This window comes from Mauremys reevesii, linkage group 7 (genome assembly GCF_016161935.1).
Source record: "Mauremys reevesii isolate NIE-2019 linkage group 7, ASM1616193v1, whole genome shotgun sequence".
NCBI lineage: Eukaryota > Metazoa > Chordata > Testudines > Geoemydidae > Mauremys > Mauremys reevesii.
Window position 1 is genome coordinate 14,619,602 of NC_052629.1, and position 15,288 is coordinate 14,634,889.

General features: G+C 44.5%; 1 long non-coding RNA gene across 1 annotated transcript; it reads left to right on the forward strand.

Moving 5' to 3' along the window:
- Positions 1-39: 39 nt before the first annotated feature.
- LOC120409138 lies at positions 40-924 on the forward strand. Its single transcript, XR_005601147.1, has 3 exons — positions 40-129; positions 213-333; positions 420-924. It is a non-coding gene; the product is annotated as an uncharacterized LOC120409138 (long non-coding RNA).
- Positions 925-15,288: the final 14,364 nt, after the last annotated feature.

Below are 15,288 nucleotides of genomic sequence, written 5' to 3' on the forward strand. Positions count from 1 at the left end.
AAGCGAGGTGATGTTAATAGGCTGGGGGAAGACTGTTATGTAGGAGGGGTTTTCCTCCTAGGTAATGAGAGGATATGTGTGGTTCAGCAATGGGGGTTGATTTTGGATCAGCTATTGCTGGAGTTACAGGTAGCATAGTGACCAAAAGCACTTCCTCCCCCCCCCCCATTGTTATCTGGTTAGATATTTGCTACCTTTTCCCTCCGCTGTAGATCTTATTGCACCTCAGTAATCCATGCTACTGTGACTTCTTGATTGGAATACTGAAATGTGATCCACATGAGGCTATACTTGAAGACTACTTGGAAGCTTTATTTTCTGCTCACCTCTTTGGTACTGTTAGTTATCGGGCATATTATTATACTTCTTCTGCAACGATTGCACTAATTCTTTTTTGTGCTTTTTTGGTGCAATTCCAGGCATTGACTTTGTCCTAAATGTCTGTGGAGGAGAGGCAATTGTCCTGATAGTCTATGAGACACCACACAGCAGCTGATTTTAGCAGGCATGCTCATTACATAGGCCCTGATCCTGCATCATTCTTGTCAGTAGGAGCTTTTCCATGGATTTCAATAAATCTACTATCAAGCTCGTAGTTTCTAGATTCAAACATCTGGCAACTGATCCCCATGGACTTTTAGTAGAGAGCCTTCAACTCTGGAATTCGTTTCCCCTCCTTGCTCTGAGAGTGACTAAATTTGTTAATATTCATCTCTTTCCTGAGTCTCTGGCCTGGTGGATTAAAGTGTGGCCTGTTCTTTTTCTTCTGGGGCAAATAGATGTGCATTAGTGAGTAACGGACACGTGTGGAGAGATGTTACTGTACTCATTTTAGAAATCTAATAACTATGTTAAGAACAGGAGTATTAAGAGTTGTATGGAATTACAATTAAAAAGGAAGGCTTGTGAAATTCCAAACAGAAAATTAAGGTCAGTTTGGGCCATTAACAAGGGAATAAGAAGAGTACTGAAAGAGACTTTGTCAGATCCATGGCAGATTGTGAACATATGATTTGGAACCTTAAGCTTCCTGTGAATATCAATACAAATCAATTATTTTTGTGAGAAACTGAACATAAAGAAATTCAAATGTGACCAAGAATATGATTTTTTTAAACTTGTGACATTAGCAAAATTAAATGGTTGAAAGATACTTGTAAAATGCAGGGATTTATTTTCCCTTTAAAAAGGTTATGTTTACATAACGTTAAGGGATTTCTCCCCTACCCCCACAAACACGCTAGTTAAAATATTTTATTGAAATGAAAAGCAAATACAACAGGCAATGGGTCTTTGTCCAGCAAAACACTGAAATATATGCTTAATTTTAAACACATCAGTCATCCCAGTGATTTTGATGCTCACATGCTTAAAGATAACCTGTGCTTTAGTCCTTTGTTGGATTGGGGCCGTGATGATGTAGGTGTCGAAAGAATCAAGATCATACTCTTCAGAGAAGATTTTAAATGCTCTTTGTTTACAGACAGAATTAAACATAGCTAACAAACCCACAGATCAAGCACAACTTTTATGTTGAGCCACTTGAAATGTCTCTAGAAATTACCTACTGATGGAATTTGGAGCTCATTGAAAATAATTATCCAATTATTTAAAAATGAAATAGAGTTGTGTGAAGACCTTGATGCCTAACTAATTTTTTTTTTTAAATTGAAAGGCCAACTTAGCACATTGGATAATGTACAGTATGAACTGAAGGTCATGTGATGTAGATGGATTATTAGATCTGAGAGGCAGTGGATAATGCACATAACAGGATTGTCCGACATTTTGCACGGTATTCTGAGATCGACAAAACAGAAGAGCAGTGGGGAAATGTCAATGTAAATAACCATAATAGTTTGTGCTTATTAAATTCAAGGAGCTTCGGTTGAGGACCTGTAGCCCTAACCATGCAAACAGTTATGCACGTGCTTAACTTTGTACATCTGAGTAGCCCCTCCGACCTCAGAACCACTAAAGGGACAAGACGGGCGAGACAATATCTTTTACTGGACCAGCTTCTGTCGGTGAAAGAGACAAGCATACACAGAGCTCTTCTTTCATGTTACTTTTGAAAATTTAGGCCACAGATGCCCTGGGTGAAATCTCAGCCACACTTATGAAAATGGGAGTTTTCCCATGTGCTTCTGTAGAGATCTAGAGAAACAGCTGCTCCCCCATAGTCCCTTCATTTATATGACACCTAATGGTCCTCTCTAAGAACAAGAGGCTCAAGAACCCTGAGTTTAACTTAATTCCCTTTAGAAAAAACTCTGAGGTATTTTTAAAGTAAAAAACAAAATTACCAAAACGTGATGAAAGATTTCATTGTTTTTATACACTGTCACACACACATTGTACATAATTGAGAGGCCAGAAAATCAACAGGGAATGCAATATAAAATAGCCCTCTCATGGGGGCCAATCCTAGTATTGCTTTAGTTGCTTAAGAGATAATGGCAATGGAATGGAATATTGTCACAGGATAATTGTCTCTTGCTGCTAGATAAATATCAAGGCAGAGTGGAAGCATATTATATATATATAATAAACATAAGAGCGAAGATGAGAAATGTATTTTAAAGTAGGAAATATTGATCCTGTAACAATGGTCTAATCCAGCAATTATAATTGTTCATTTACATCTGTTCATTTCTGTAACATTCTCACGTATGTTTTGTTGTTCCCTGTGCAATTATTTAACTGTATTCAATTTCGCCTAGAGAACTGAATTGTATGTCAGCCAATCAGAGAACACCATATGCATGCAAGTACATATTTTAAAAAGCATGTTTGTTTTTCATTGGCTAAAGTTGTATAGTTCTGTAATGTAAATTAATGTGATGAGTTGATAGATATTCCACTTGGTATCACTGTGCATTGGGTAAGTAAGGGACAAGGATACAGAAGGGTATTTTGGGAATGTAATGAAAAATGTATTTGTCTGACACACAGCTCACACTTCCATAGCATATTGTAAATGTGTTGCATCTGAACTATTTTTTTCCTTGAATAGATGCTTCATAAAGAAAAAAAATACATTGAATGTGTGTAGACTCCTAAACCAAACATTATCCCCGTACACAAATCATTTCAGAGAAAAAAACCCACCATGATCTTTATGTATAGCATCCACAATGTACACCTTATGTATTGCTTCCCCATCTGTACTGACAGCTGGACTTGAACTCTGACTCCTCTGTTTAACCTTTCATAGAAAAAATAAACACAGGATATATTTTTAAAAGCATTTTCTTTAGTAAAAAGGATCATCAGGTCATTCTGGCAGGTGTAAATGTGAAGAAAGGAGAAAAAAATTATGGTGACAGAGATGTGTAACAAAGTAATTGGATAAAATGAAAATTAAGCAAAGAAATTGTAGGCTGAACGTCAGGAAACATTTTCCAACAGCCAGTGTTATCTTTTCTTTCCTCCCTGAGTTACATTAGTGGTATAATCTCTCCAGAAGGGATGTAATTCTCATGGGTTATTTTTATTTAAAACTGGACTGAAAATTATCTACTACAGACTGGATTAGATGGCCTAATAGGTCATTTCCATATCTAATTTATATTAATAGATCATTGCAGCATATTAGTCTGATAAAACAACAAAATGATTTTCACATAGTGACTCCAATATCACAAAATATTTATAGTAATAGTGGTAACAGAAGAATTTCTTAGGTAATTATATAAATCCAATTATCATAGTATCTGAGCATTTCACAATCTTTAAATATATTTATCTCCTGTGAGGTAGGGAATTTCTATGATCTCCATTTCGCAGCAGGGCACACTAAGGCACAGAGACTCAGGGCTTGTCTACATGGAGACGCTCAGGGCAGTTAATCCAAAGGTACAAATTTAAAGTGGGTTAGGTAAGCCCAGGTGTGGATGCTCTGATTCAGAATTCAAGTGGCCTTAATTCAATTCAGAATTTCTGGTTTCCATTTCAATACTCATGAAGGAGTGGGTGTATCTGGATAAACAGCTCATCCCACTGCCCACGCACCCACGAACCCTTCTCCCCGTCATCCCAAACACTCGAATCAGACACTAATCAAACATTTTAACCGAAAAAATATTTCATTATGAAACTACTGGTGTTTGCAAATTATTCGTGACTTTATTATCAGGAGTGAATTAGGTCTAGATAATTGGACTTGGTGACAGACTTTTAAAGTCTTAGTGATCCTAGCATTTAAACTGGGAAGTTGCTGGGTTTTATTTTATTCTTTCCTCTGGCAGTGAACAACTTCTGTGTCGTTTGCAGCTGAAAATATTCTAGTATGTCCCTTCACTACAGCCATTTATTGCACTGGGAATCGGGGGCGGGGTGTACGCCTGCTACACTGTTTTGGCTCTTGTACATTCCAGTGTAAGTGGTCTGCTTTTCCTCTCATTTGCACCTGTGGAAATCAGGAACCACTCCATTAAATTAAATGGAGTTATGGGGGTGAACAGAGAGACGACTTGTGGTTAAGGTACTGTGCCTATTTTATATAGGGTCAGTTCCTAGCTCTGCCACAGACTTTCTTTGTGACCTTGGGCAAGTCACTTAGGGCCAGATTGTGACACTCATATTCACACTGAGTTATTTATTATTTGGATTACTATAAGACTTGCTGTCCAGGGCCCTGTTGCTAGGCACTTACAGAGCTTACAGTCTGACTGAGTTGTAGCTTACTGAACAAGTAGTCACACTGAAGTCAATGGGAGAACTCTTGGTGTAAGAGAGTAGTTGATGTGAGTAAGGATATCACAATCTAGCCCGTCATCTCTCTGTGCCTCAGTTCCCCATCTGTCAAAAGAGGGATAATATACGCTTCCTTTGTTTGTTTTGGGGGCAAAAACTGTCTCTTACTCGCTATATGTGTAATGACTACCTCAGTGAGGTTCTGCTTTTTCTGGATTGGAGCTACTACACAATTACTAATTACTACTACTACTAATTCATAGATTAAGGGCAGAATGGAGCATTAGGAGCACCTAGTCTGACCACCTGCATAACACAAGCCTAAGAACCTCACCCAATAATTTCTGCCTTAAGCCTGTGTCCGTTTGAGCTGTAGCATATAGTAAAACTGGTAGGGGGGGAATTAGGCCAGGAGAGAATCCGAGTTATGAAATATAATTAATTTGCCAGTGGCAACTGCCTGTGTTCATTACATAGTAATATTGTTTCCTTATCCATCCAGAATTTAATCTCCCCTTGGGATTTGTATGCAACTGTGCCCTTGTCCTTTCTTCATTCTACCCTGTCATCTGAATGGCTTCTTCAGTTACCTTCCCATCTCTGCACCTGCCACCAGCAAAACAGGGGGGATTTGCTCCTCCAGAGGAAAATGTTGACTGCTGGGGGGGAATAGGGGTGGGGGGAGCCACATCTGAAAAGACAGTTAAGCCCAGTTTCCCTGCAGCCAGAGCCACAGCAGGGCTGACAGTGGTCTCAGAGAGCGGGTGCTCAGTGTGCCACTAAAATCATGCAATGGCATCTCCTGTGTAGTGGCCTGGTGTGGCCCAGGGAAAGTATGTGGGGATGGCTTAGTGGCCGTAGTTAACTCCCCCTGGAAGGAGCAGCTTTCTTTGCCCAGGCCCAAGGCCACTGGGTACGTCTACACCGGAGCTACATCAGGGGAAGGTGGCTCTGTGTGAACTCACTTGTTCCTCCGGCGCCCGAGCTGCAGCTCCTGGCACTCAGAGCCACCCTGTCTTTCCTTGTCTTGGAGTCTGTGGTTCCCAGACTAAGAACCACCCCCGGCCCGGCTCGGCGGTGGGAGGTCCCGGGCTTGGCAACCTGCCGGTGGACAGCTCGCTGCTAGCACAGAGCAGAGCGCAGGCCGGGCGCCGGGCGCTGCCCTGGGGGCGCAAAGCGATCGGCGAGCCGCAGCCCGCAGCGCGCACCCGCTTCCCTCTCCCGCCAGCCAGGGCCCTGCCCGGCCCTTGTGGCTCTGGTGAGGTTCGCCTGGAAAGGCCACAGGAAGCGCCATGAAAATCACCCTGAAGGCAGGACCAGAGCCCGGCAGCCCTGCCTCTCTGGGGTGGTTTAATAGACCCCGGGCTGGTGCGTAAAGGCGGCTGGGAGGGGACAGTCCTGCCGGTGCGGGTAGGGAGCATTAGCGAGACTAGGGGCCTGCTGCCTCCCTCCTGGACCGGGCCCCCAGTCTCCTGCCACCTCAAAACTAGGGGGGCTTCCCGCTGCATCCCCAGCAGACCCGGGAGAGCGCTAACGTGCCCGGCACATACCCCAGATCCCATGCGCGGGGCTAAGAACCAACGACCCCCCCCCCAGGGTACAGACAGTTAGCAAAATACCCCCTAAGGCGAGTGGGGTCAAGGGGAGCCCGTAACTCTGACTTCAGGGAGCTGGGGGAGCGGGGCCCCCATTTGCGCAGGAAGCTTGTTCTCCTCCTGAGGTCCCCACTCCTTTTCCTGCAGTGTCTGGGACCCTCTCGTAAAGGGAGAGGCGCCCGAAACTTGATACAGGAGGCGGAGGAGGAAGCAGCAGCTTTTATTTTGTCCACTTGCTTTGATTCAGGAGCGCTTCTCTGGGGTTCTGCCATGGCTCGGGTTCTACAATCCCAAAGGAGCCCCCATCTGATCTGGTGGCTGACTCGCGGGGATTTCTATGCAGGGCACAAACATCAGGCGAGAGGAAACAGAGGGAGCCAAGAGCTACTTCTGCAAGTCACCTGAGAAAATGCAGCGAGGCCGCCAGAATTCTCACCCCGTCTCTGAAGTCACGTTGGGTCGGGGCATGGAGCGGGCTTCAAACCTGCACCTCGCTGCTGTGTTTCCCCGGCAGTAATATACGAACAGCTTCAAGTTCCGAGTAGGCTCCTATTGGTTTCAACTCCGTTTCTTGAAATAAATGCCGCAGCTCGCACGCAGTAAATCCGAATGCAGCAAAGGACCTCCAGAAAATAACACACAAATAACTCAAGCACAGGGTTGGGTTTGTTCAGCTGAAAGGAAAACTAGGAAAGAAAGAAAAAAAAAGAGGGACTCGTTAATGCATCCCAATACAACAGAAAAAACAACGAATCCTTAACATCCTAATATTTCTATCGGAAAGAAAATACACTGAGGTCATGTTTTGGCATCTTAAAACTGAATTAATTCTACATGAGTCAATACAATTCTTGGCGACACTTAAAAATATACAACGAACATTTTACTTAGTGAGCAGTTTGACTAGAATACAGGTGCACAGATAAAATGGGATATGATAACCGCGCGGCTCCCCTCTGGGCTTCACCCTTTGAAAACGGGCTATAGGCTTCAGTATTCGGCTACTTTTGAATACCCAGTTTGATATTACGTGTTGTATTACCTCCTGATCGTTTAACTGAAAACGCTTCAAGTCACACGAGCATTCAGGATAGTTTCTGGATATTTAAAAATCTCCCTCCTAAATACGGTGCCACGGATTTTATAATATTGATTCGTGAATAGATCCCAATCCTTCCCGATTCTGTCTTTTCCAACGTGTTAGGTGGAAGGTTTGTTTTTTAAAAAACAAAAACCACCGCGATCTTATGTTAACATATTTTCCCCTATCAAAATTTTCTTTCTCGCCTTCGGCAGACCCAGACTTTACAAAAAATAACACCCCTAAGAACAAAATATTCTAACAATGAGTCCGAACGAATGCATTGCATAGCGAAAGATCGAAACCATTAAAACAAGTCACACGCCTATGAAGTTCATTTCTAAGACGTCTTTAAGACCATATCTTCCATTGACTTGAACGATTTTTTTTGCCCTAAGGACTGCAGGATTGAACCGATAGAGCAAGTCAATATTCCCTAAAATGCGACAAAGAGTCCTGGGGCACCTTATAAACTAGTATTGGAGCATAAGTTTTGGTGGGTGAATGCTCCAATAGGTCTGTTAGTCTATAGGGTGCCACAGGACTCTTTGTCGCTTTTTACAGATCCAGACTAACTCGGCTATCCCTCTGATACTTGATTCCCTAAAACAGGGGTAGGCAACCTATGGCACGGGCATGAGGGCTGATTTTCAGTGGCACTCACACTGCCTGGGACCTGGCCACTGGTCTGGGTGGCTCTGCATTTTATTTAATTTTAAATGAAGCTTCTTAAACATTTTTAAAACCTTATTTACTTTACATACAACAATAGTTTAGTTATATATTATAGACTTATAGAAAGAGACCTTCTAAGAAAGTTAAAATGTATTACTGGCACACAAAACCTTAAATTAGAGTGAGTGAAGGAAGACTGGGCACAGCACTTCTGAAAGGTTGCGGACACTTGCTCTAAAATGACACTTTTTAAACAAACATTTTGCAGTTTAAATATTTCCCTCAACTTAAAAAAAATCATGTTAGGACACGCTTGGCATTATCTGGAGTTTGTAAACGGCCTTTTATTCCCAGAATGTCAAGCCAGATCTGCACAGATCCTCTTATTTATCTTCCAGGTAGTTTGGACAGTTTTAGGAAACCAGTGTTAATCTTCCCCTAAAAGGCGTTAGATTGCGGCTTTTCACTTCCCTCCGGGTAGCTATCCCTGCCCGGTACATCCTGTACACTCCGAGGAAATTAGGCACACCGCTCTCTTTAGGAAAATCATCACCTTGACTTTTTTTCCCCTACAAGAAAACCTGTAAAGAGGGGTTTATTAGTCTCCAATTACGTAATGCGGGTTATGACTTTTTTCCACGGTGCTCTCGGCAAAGCAATTGTCAGAGTCCGATGGCCTGAAAGAAGAAACAGATATCAGAGCTCGCAAGCAGAACCTGATCCGCAGTTGCTTTTCTCTTTAAACATCCTGCTGCTGGTCAGACTCACCCTTAGCAATCTCCAGTTAATATTTCATGAACGGAGCTGATGGAAGTATGGGAGAAAACAATAGATTCGCACCAGGAGAACACTAGTTGGACTATGACATTAATGAATCCGTGCTTTTCTTTATCTTTTTGCTTTTCCTTCTTTTTTTTGGGGGGGGAGAGGGGATTGAGGGGGGGTGGAGAAAAGTGTGTCCCTTTTAAGATGAACTTTGCACTCTTCCTAGGCACATGGAATAAATTGCTTTAATCAAATGCATCTGTCCTATGATCTCACATACACGGAGGATGGGAAAGCAATGAACCAACAAACGCCTTCCCCTATGGATAAATCAGTGATCACGCTACTGAGCCGGAGGCAGGGACAAGGTATTTGAAGAGGGCACGTTTTCACGCTCATTCCTTGGAAACCCCCCACTGCAAGATCGGCTAGGCCTTCGTTTAAATCTAGATTCAATTTGAATTAAGCGGCGGGGGCGCGCGACCACGCGTTAATTTCAGGCGGGGTTTCGTTTTGCCTCTCGGGTGATGCCAGTGTATAAGGGTGGAAACCGCTTGGTAAAGCTGCAATCGCGTTGGTTGTGGTTTGTTTTTTTTAAATCATGTTGACTCGGTTCAAACCCGACACCGCCTCTGGGTTCGGTTGGGAGGAGAGCTGGCTGAGCCCAGAGCCGGCTTTGGGTGGCGGGAAGCGGTGGGTTGGGCTGGAAACCGCAGCGAAATGCGCGTCTGCTCCTCTTCCGAAGGCCGGGGACAACCGGAGCGAATCCGCAGTCGGGCTGAGCGCGAGGGAGTCGGGATTTCCATTCGCTGAGCAGCAGTGCCACCTAGTACCTCTGGCACTCAGCTCCCTGCCACAGAGCTGCACCGGAAACTTCAGCAGGCGCGGGTGGGAACCCTGGGCGGGGGGTGGCTATTTTCAGTGGTGCTGGGACAATTTTTAGAGAGGAGGGTGATGAAGGCGCAACCCACGCGTTTGCCTCAGGGCTACTTCAAGCCAGGGGCTGTGGCAGCCCCCCTAGTTCCAGCCCCTCTGGCTAGTTTGGCCCCCACCGGGCTGTGTGCTGCTGCCCTGGACAGAGGGAGAAATGTGGGGGGAGCCCCCCCCAAGACACAATGGGCGATGTAGCTGGCTCGTGATGCCCAGGCTGAGTCCCGGGGCTGTGCGCGCGGGGCAGCGCCTGCCTGGGGAACGGTGCCCTGGCTCCCTGCAGGCAGCGGCTGGCTGGTGTTTGTATGACACTGGCAGAGGGGCTCTGCTAGACCGACCTCCCATTTCCCCTTCTTTTGTGCCCGTAAGTTTCGCCAGCACTAGAACAATCCCGAGCCGAGCTGTGTTCCCCCCCCCCATTGGCTGCATTACGCAGGGCGAGTGTCCATCTGGTCAGATCTTGCTGACCCCCTCCCCCCAGCTTCTCTATTGCTGGCAGAGCCCCATGAAACCCCGCGTCCGCTTGCAAGCGGCCAGCCGGAGTGAGAGCCCGGCTCCGGGGGCAAAGCCGCCCGTGACTTGGCTGGGGCCGGGATCTCTTTCACCTCCGGGTGTTTAGGGTTTTTTTACAGCGGGGGGGAGCGATGTTTTCCACGCGCAACGCGTTTGCGGCCAAACCGCCCCGAGAGTCGCCAGCCCAGATCTCGGTGTGGCCAGGGCCACTGGTGTGTCTCCAGCTTGCAGAGCGCAGTGGGTTACAAGACTGGTTTCCTTCCTGAGAAACGGAAAGCGGGGGGGGGGGGGGGGGGAAATTCCTTCCCTCCTTTTAATGATCTTTAAAAAAAAAAAAAAAAAGCCTGGCCCGGATTTCTGATCACCGCCGGGAGCACCTGGAGCTCGCCTCTTTCTGTCACACAGCCCAAGAGCTGCTGGCACGTGAGCGGCACAGGCACAACACAAACGGACCAGAGATGGCCCCGCGTACTGTCCTCGTGCGCCCGCGGCCCTTCTACACACGGGAAGAAGGTGGGTCCCGGACACTCCCCACTTTGACAGCGCTGGAGCCGAGCACCACGAGCGTAGCGGCCAAGGATCCAACAATGATTTTTAGTTCCTCGCTCTGCTCCGGCTCTGGGGACCTCTGAGTGCAGGAAAACACACCCCGTGTTTTGGGCACCCACCTGGAGCCCTCCCCCACCCCCAGGCAATTTGTCAGAGGCGCGCAGCATCCCCTGCTCCACGGACCTGGAGATCAGAAGTGCTGAACACCCCTGAAAAGTCACTGTCTCCAGTGGGGAGCCCTGCAGGGTTTGCCCGAGGTCCCAAGACGAATCAATGGCAGAGCTGTGCCCCAGAACTCATTCATCCCCACGTCTGAGAGCCAAGAGTATCTTCCACTGCAAAAGTATCTGTCTATCGAGCCCACTGTGCGTAACAATCCTCGCCAAACAGAGCCCGCCGGCACGGGGGGAAACGGAGGAGTTGTTCTTTGTCATGAAACCAGGCATTGAGGGCCCTAAGTTTGGGACTCTTCTTTCTTCCATGCCTCTGGAAGGGCAAAACCCTCTTAAAAACAGTGCCCACTGCTCCCAGCCTAGCACGGAAGTCCTCACTCATCATCTCTTCCCATGTACCCAGGTTTCATGGGTGTGGTTCACTTCCCCCCTCGCTTGGTGCTAGTTTTAGATGGCATTGTCCGGTTATTTTAAAATATTATTATATAATTCCTGCCTTATTCCTTGGAGGAGAAACAATTTTTCTGGGCAATCTATTTTGGAGCGCTGCACTCCCATCCAACAGCATGAATACTTTAAAAGAACAAAATGATTTGTGGCTAGTAATTCTCTCTGGGTCTAGATATACACATTTGAAAACTGAAGACAACCTTCCTTCTAGCTGTGCTGATTCAGTGACTATAACGACCAGGTTGTGGGAATTTTTAAATAAATACAAGAGACCCTATATCCTGGGTCCCATAAATCCCTCAATCTGCGAAGCTAGAAGTTGTCTCTGCTTTCAAATAAACCCAACAATTCTAGCAGGAGCAGCTCGACAGAACATGATGCTTCCAATAGCAGAACATTTGCACATCATTCACCCCTCCCCCGCCCCGACCGTGGCCAACTTCCTTTTCTAAAGTCTAAGGACGTTATGCAGCAGTACTAAGCAGACTCAGCACCTGCTCACGCCAGAGGTGCACTCCGAGACCATGGAAACAACATATCTGAGGACTAGGCGGAGCCAGACGCAGTGAGATGGACATTTGGGTGTGTTCATAAGGTAGAAAAAGAAAGTCACCCAAAGGCTGTTTTTTTGGTTTTTGTTTTCCCTTTTAAAAAACCTCTGGGCATAGCTGGCGTAGCTGCCAGCTAATCCAACCACAGCTCAGAACCCAGAGTATGGATTTGTCAGTGTGCATCATGCGAGAAAGAGGAGCTTCAGTTTTAAAGAGCAATGAGCTTAGTGAGAGCCACCCTATGTGTCGATTACTTTAGGTTTTTATTTCCGAAGGACATTATTAGTTCAATAACCCGAAGAGCAGCCTCATGTGCTTATTCTAAGTGATATCATGGGGCGGGGAAGAGGGGGTGAAAATCTGATCTTGACTACCACACCCAGCCTAATAGTCTACTCCAGATTTAATAGTGATTGGATTTAACACTCCTCTTTTCCATCACAGCACATTCCTGATCCGGCACAACACAGAAGCAAATAGTCGCATGGCTCGCTACACATTTCGCTTTAGCAATCCGGAGCTTGAGGTTGCTGCACTTTGAGGGGTTAGTCCAGGTACTTATGGCACTAGAAAATAATTGAGATGTTAATCAGAAGCAAATCCCTTTGTAGTGCGTCCTTGGGATCAGTGGGTTTAGAAATGTAGGATCCTGGTAGCATGTATTAAAAACACACCCAAACCCTCAGAGATTATCCGTAGTTAAGACCCTTCTTTCCCCTAATCATCTGCATTCAATGTTTGAGTAGTATCTTACCTTTAACAAAGAAGGTAGGGTCCCCCTCCAGAATTAATCCCTGGGATCAACCAGTGCTGCAAGGCATGTCCATCCTTTGCATGTGCATCCTATTCCTCACTTGCAAGATTGAGCACATCGTCTCTGCCAGCTCTCATGCCCTCCACTAGCTCAGGGCCTGTGAACCCAAAGTCTGCTCTTGAAAATGGATTTTTCTAGTGTTGCCATCACAATATATTGCTACTGGTTCCCCTGCCAGCTCAGCAACAGAGCTCAGACACACATGCCCGGGCGCATTCACTGAAATTCTTGCGTGGAATACATAACATGGCATACGTGGTAATGGCATGTTCTAATAATCAAACTTTCAATCTTTACTTTAAAGAGTAGCAGCCCTAGGGATAATTTGATTTATCGCAGCCCAGCCAGTGAACGACCGCCCTCTAGTGGCAAAACCGACACAGACAACTTCCTATGGTCAAAAACAAACAAAAACCAGAGAAAATAAATATTTTTTTTAAAGTACCTTTCCCCGCAATTTTTAAAGTGTTATTTAAAATACTTCTATATTTCCAGAAGTAGCAATATCCCTTTCTAGTTAAAAAGGCAACTGTCAAGTTTATTTATACCTTTTACCTGGGGTTGTAATTATTCACAACAGAGCAGGGAAGGAACAGGGGGGTTGGAGGGACCACTACTGTATTGCTGTTTCAGGGTGTAAGGCTTGGAAAGAGAAAATGATCTTAAAGCTACTTCTACCATGATAGTAAGAAAAGAAATGACTTAAATTCAGTCAGATTATATCAGCTAGGCCCCTATGCTAATTCCAGATTATGGATTTTTAAAAGAAGTATTCCAGTTTGCTTTACTTTCCCATTTTTACTTTGTAATGTGAATTTAAATTAAAATAATAAATCCAATAGCTCTGATTATAAAGTAATTTTTACTTTATTTTCTCCAAGTGTTATTTTGCAGCACTTTTCTTCTTTCCTCACCCCCACCCTCCAAAAATCAAAATAGCCCCAACCCTGCTCTTATGGGACTCAGCTGGAGGCAGGCAGGGCCAATGGGCTACACCTGCCATTCTCCAACACATATGCTTGTGAATATCTAAAACCAAACTTTTGTGCATGGAAGTTAATGACAATACTTAGCCCTTACCTGGTGCTTTTCATGTCCAAAATGTCTGACAAATAGTAGGCCTACTTGTGCTCCCACTGAAGTCAATGAGGCCTACACATTATAAAGTCCGCATGAAAAATGCCTAGTGAATGAATACAAGTTTAGGGTGTGCGCATGTGGAAATCCAGGGATGCATATTCCCTGCATGCAGTTTGGGTACGTGCAAAAGCAGGTCATGAACTTTAAAGAGTTTAGGCCTGGGGTTTTGTTACTGATGTAAATTAGAGCAGGATCAAGTTCAATAAGTCACTAACCACTGAAACAGCTCTGTATTCTTCTCCCAGTTTAACAGATGGTGGTAGAGGTGGGAAACTGAGGCAGATGTGACTAGCACAAAGCTACAGAACAACCTGAGGCAAGGGCTGGATTGTGAGTCTAGATTCATTATGTCAGTGTTCACACCACTGCCTCATGCATCTCTATTTTCCTTGAATCTGAGATTCTACAGGTAGACTGATGCATTTAAAGAAATGCATTGGCTACAACTGTTTTTGGGATTATCCATGCTGGTTTGGGAGGATGAAACACCCTGTGCATAATCCCATTCGGAGTAGTATTGAGACTCCTATCATGGAGCTTGATTGGGAGAAAGCTAACGTGCACCTGCTCTTTTATGCAAACTTGGTATTTTTACTAAGCATTAACAGGTTAAGAAATAAAACACATATCAGTCAAAGCCTTAGAGAACTGTATTTAGAAACAACATTGTAACTGGGATCAACAGGCTATAATTAGAATTTAATAATCCTAGTGGAGGAGTAATATGCACGCTGCTTGAGAAATTGAAGCCTTTTTCTGCACTTCTGAACATTCTGCTTTATAGATTGGACTCCAACTTGCTTGACACAATGCCTGTCCTACTGAGGCAAACATGTTACAAATAAGAACAATAAGATCAACAATAATCTAACTCTAATACCATAAACAAAGGGAATAATCAGAAACACCTCCTGCTCTAGTGGAATCTGCGCAATTGGGGCAAACAATTAGCATGGTTATTTAACAAAAATACTCAGGAAAAATAGGTTTTCTGGACTTTGGAAAGACTCTGTTCCTGGCAAATTCAATCCAGGTTTTCCCAGAGATGAATATTATGTTCAGCCTGATCATTTATTTATAATGTCTAGCTAAGCATGGGCTGATACTCAATGTAATTAATGAAGAGTTTTTTAAAAAAGCCTAGAATAACTAGAGTACCTCCACACTTCAGACAGCATATTTAATGTAATTAGCACTGGGTGAATAGTTAACCATAACAAAACCACCTAAGAATTCATTTGTGAACAATCTACAATTAATAAGTTTAACAATTAATTATTTGCAAATGTTCAGCCACCTGGGCAAAGAGTTTAAAATATTCACTGAATAGTGTATTTCCAAAAATATTGGAAAT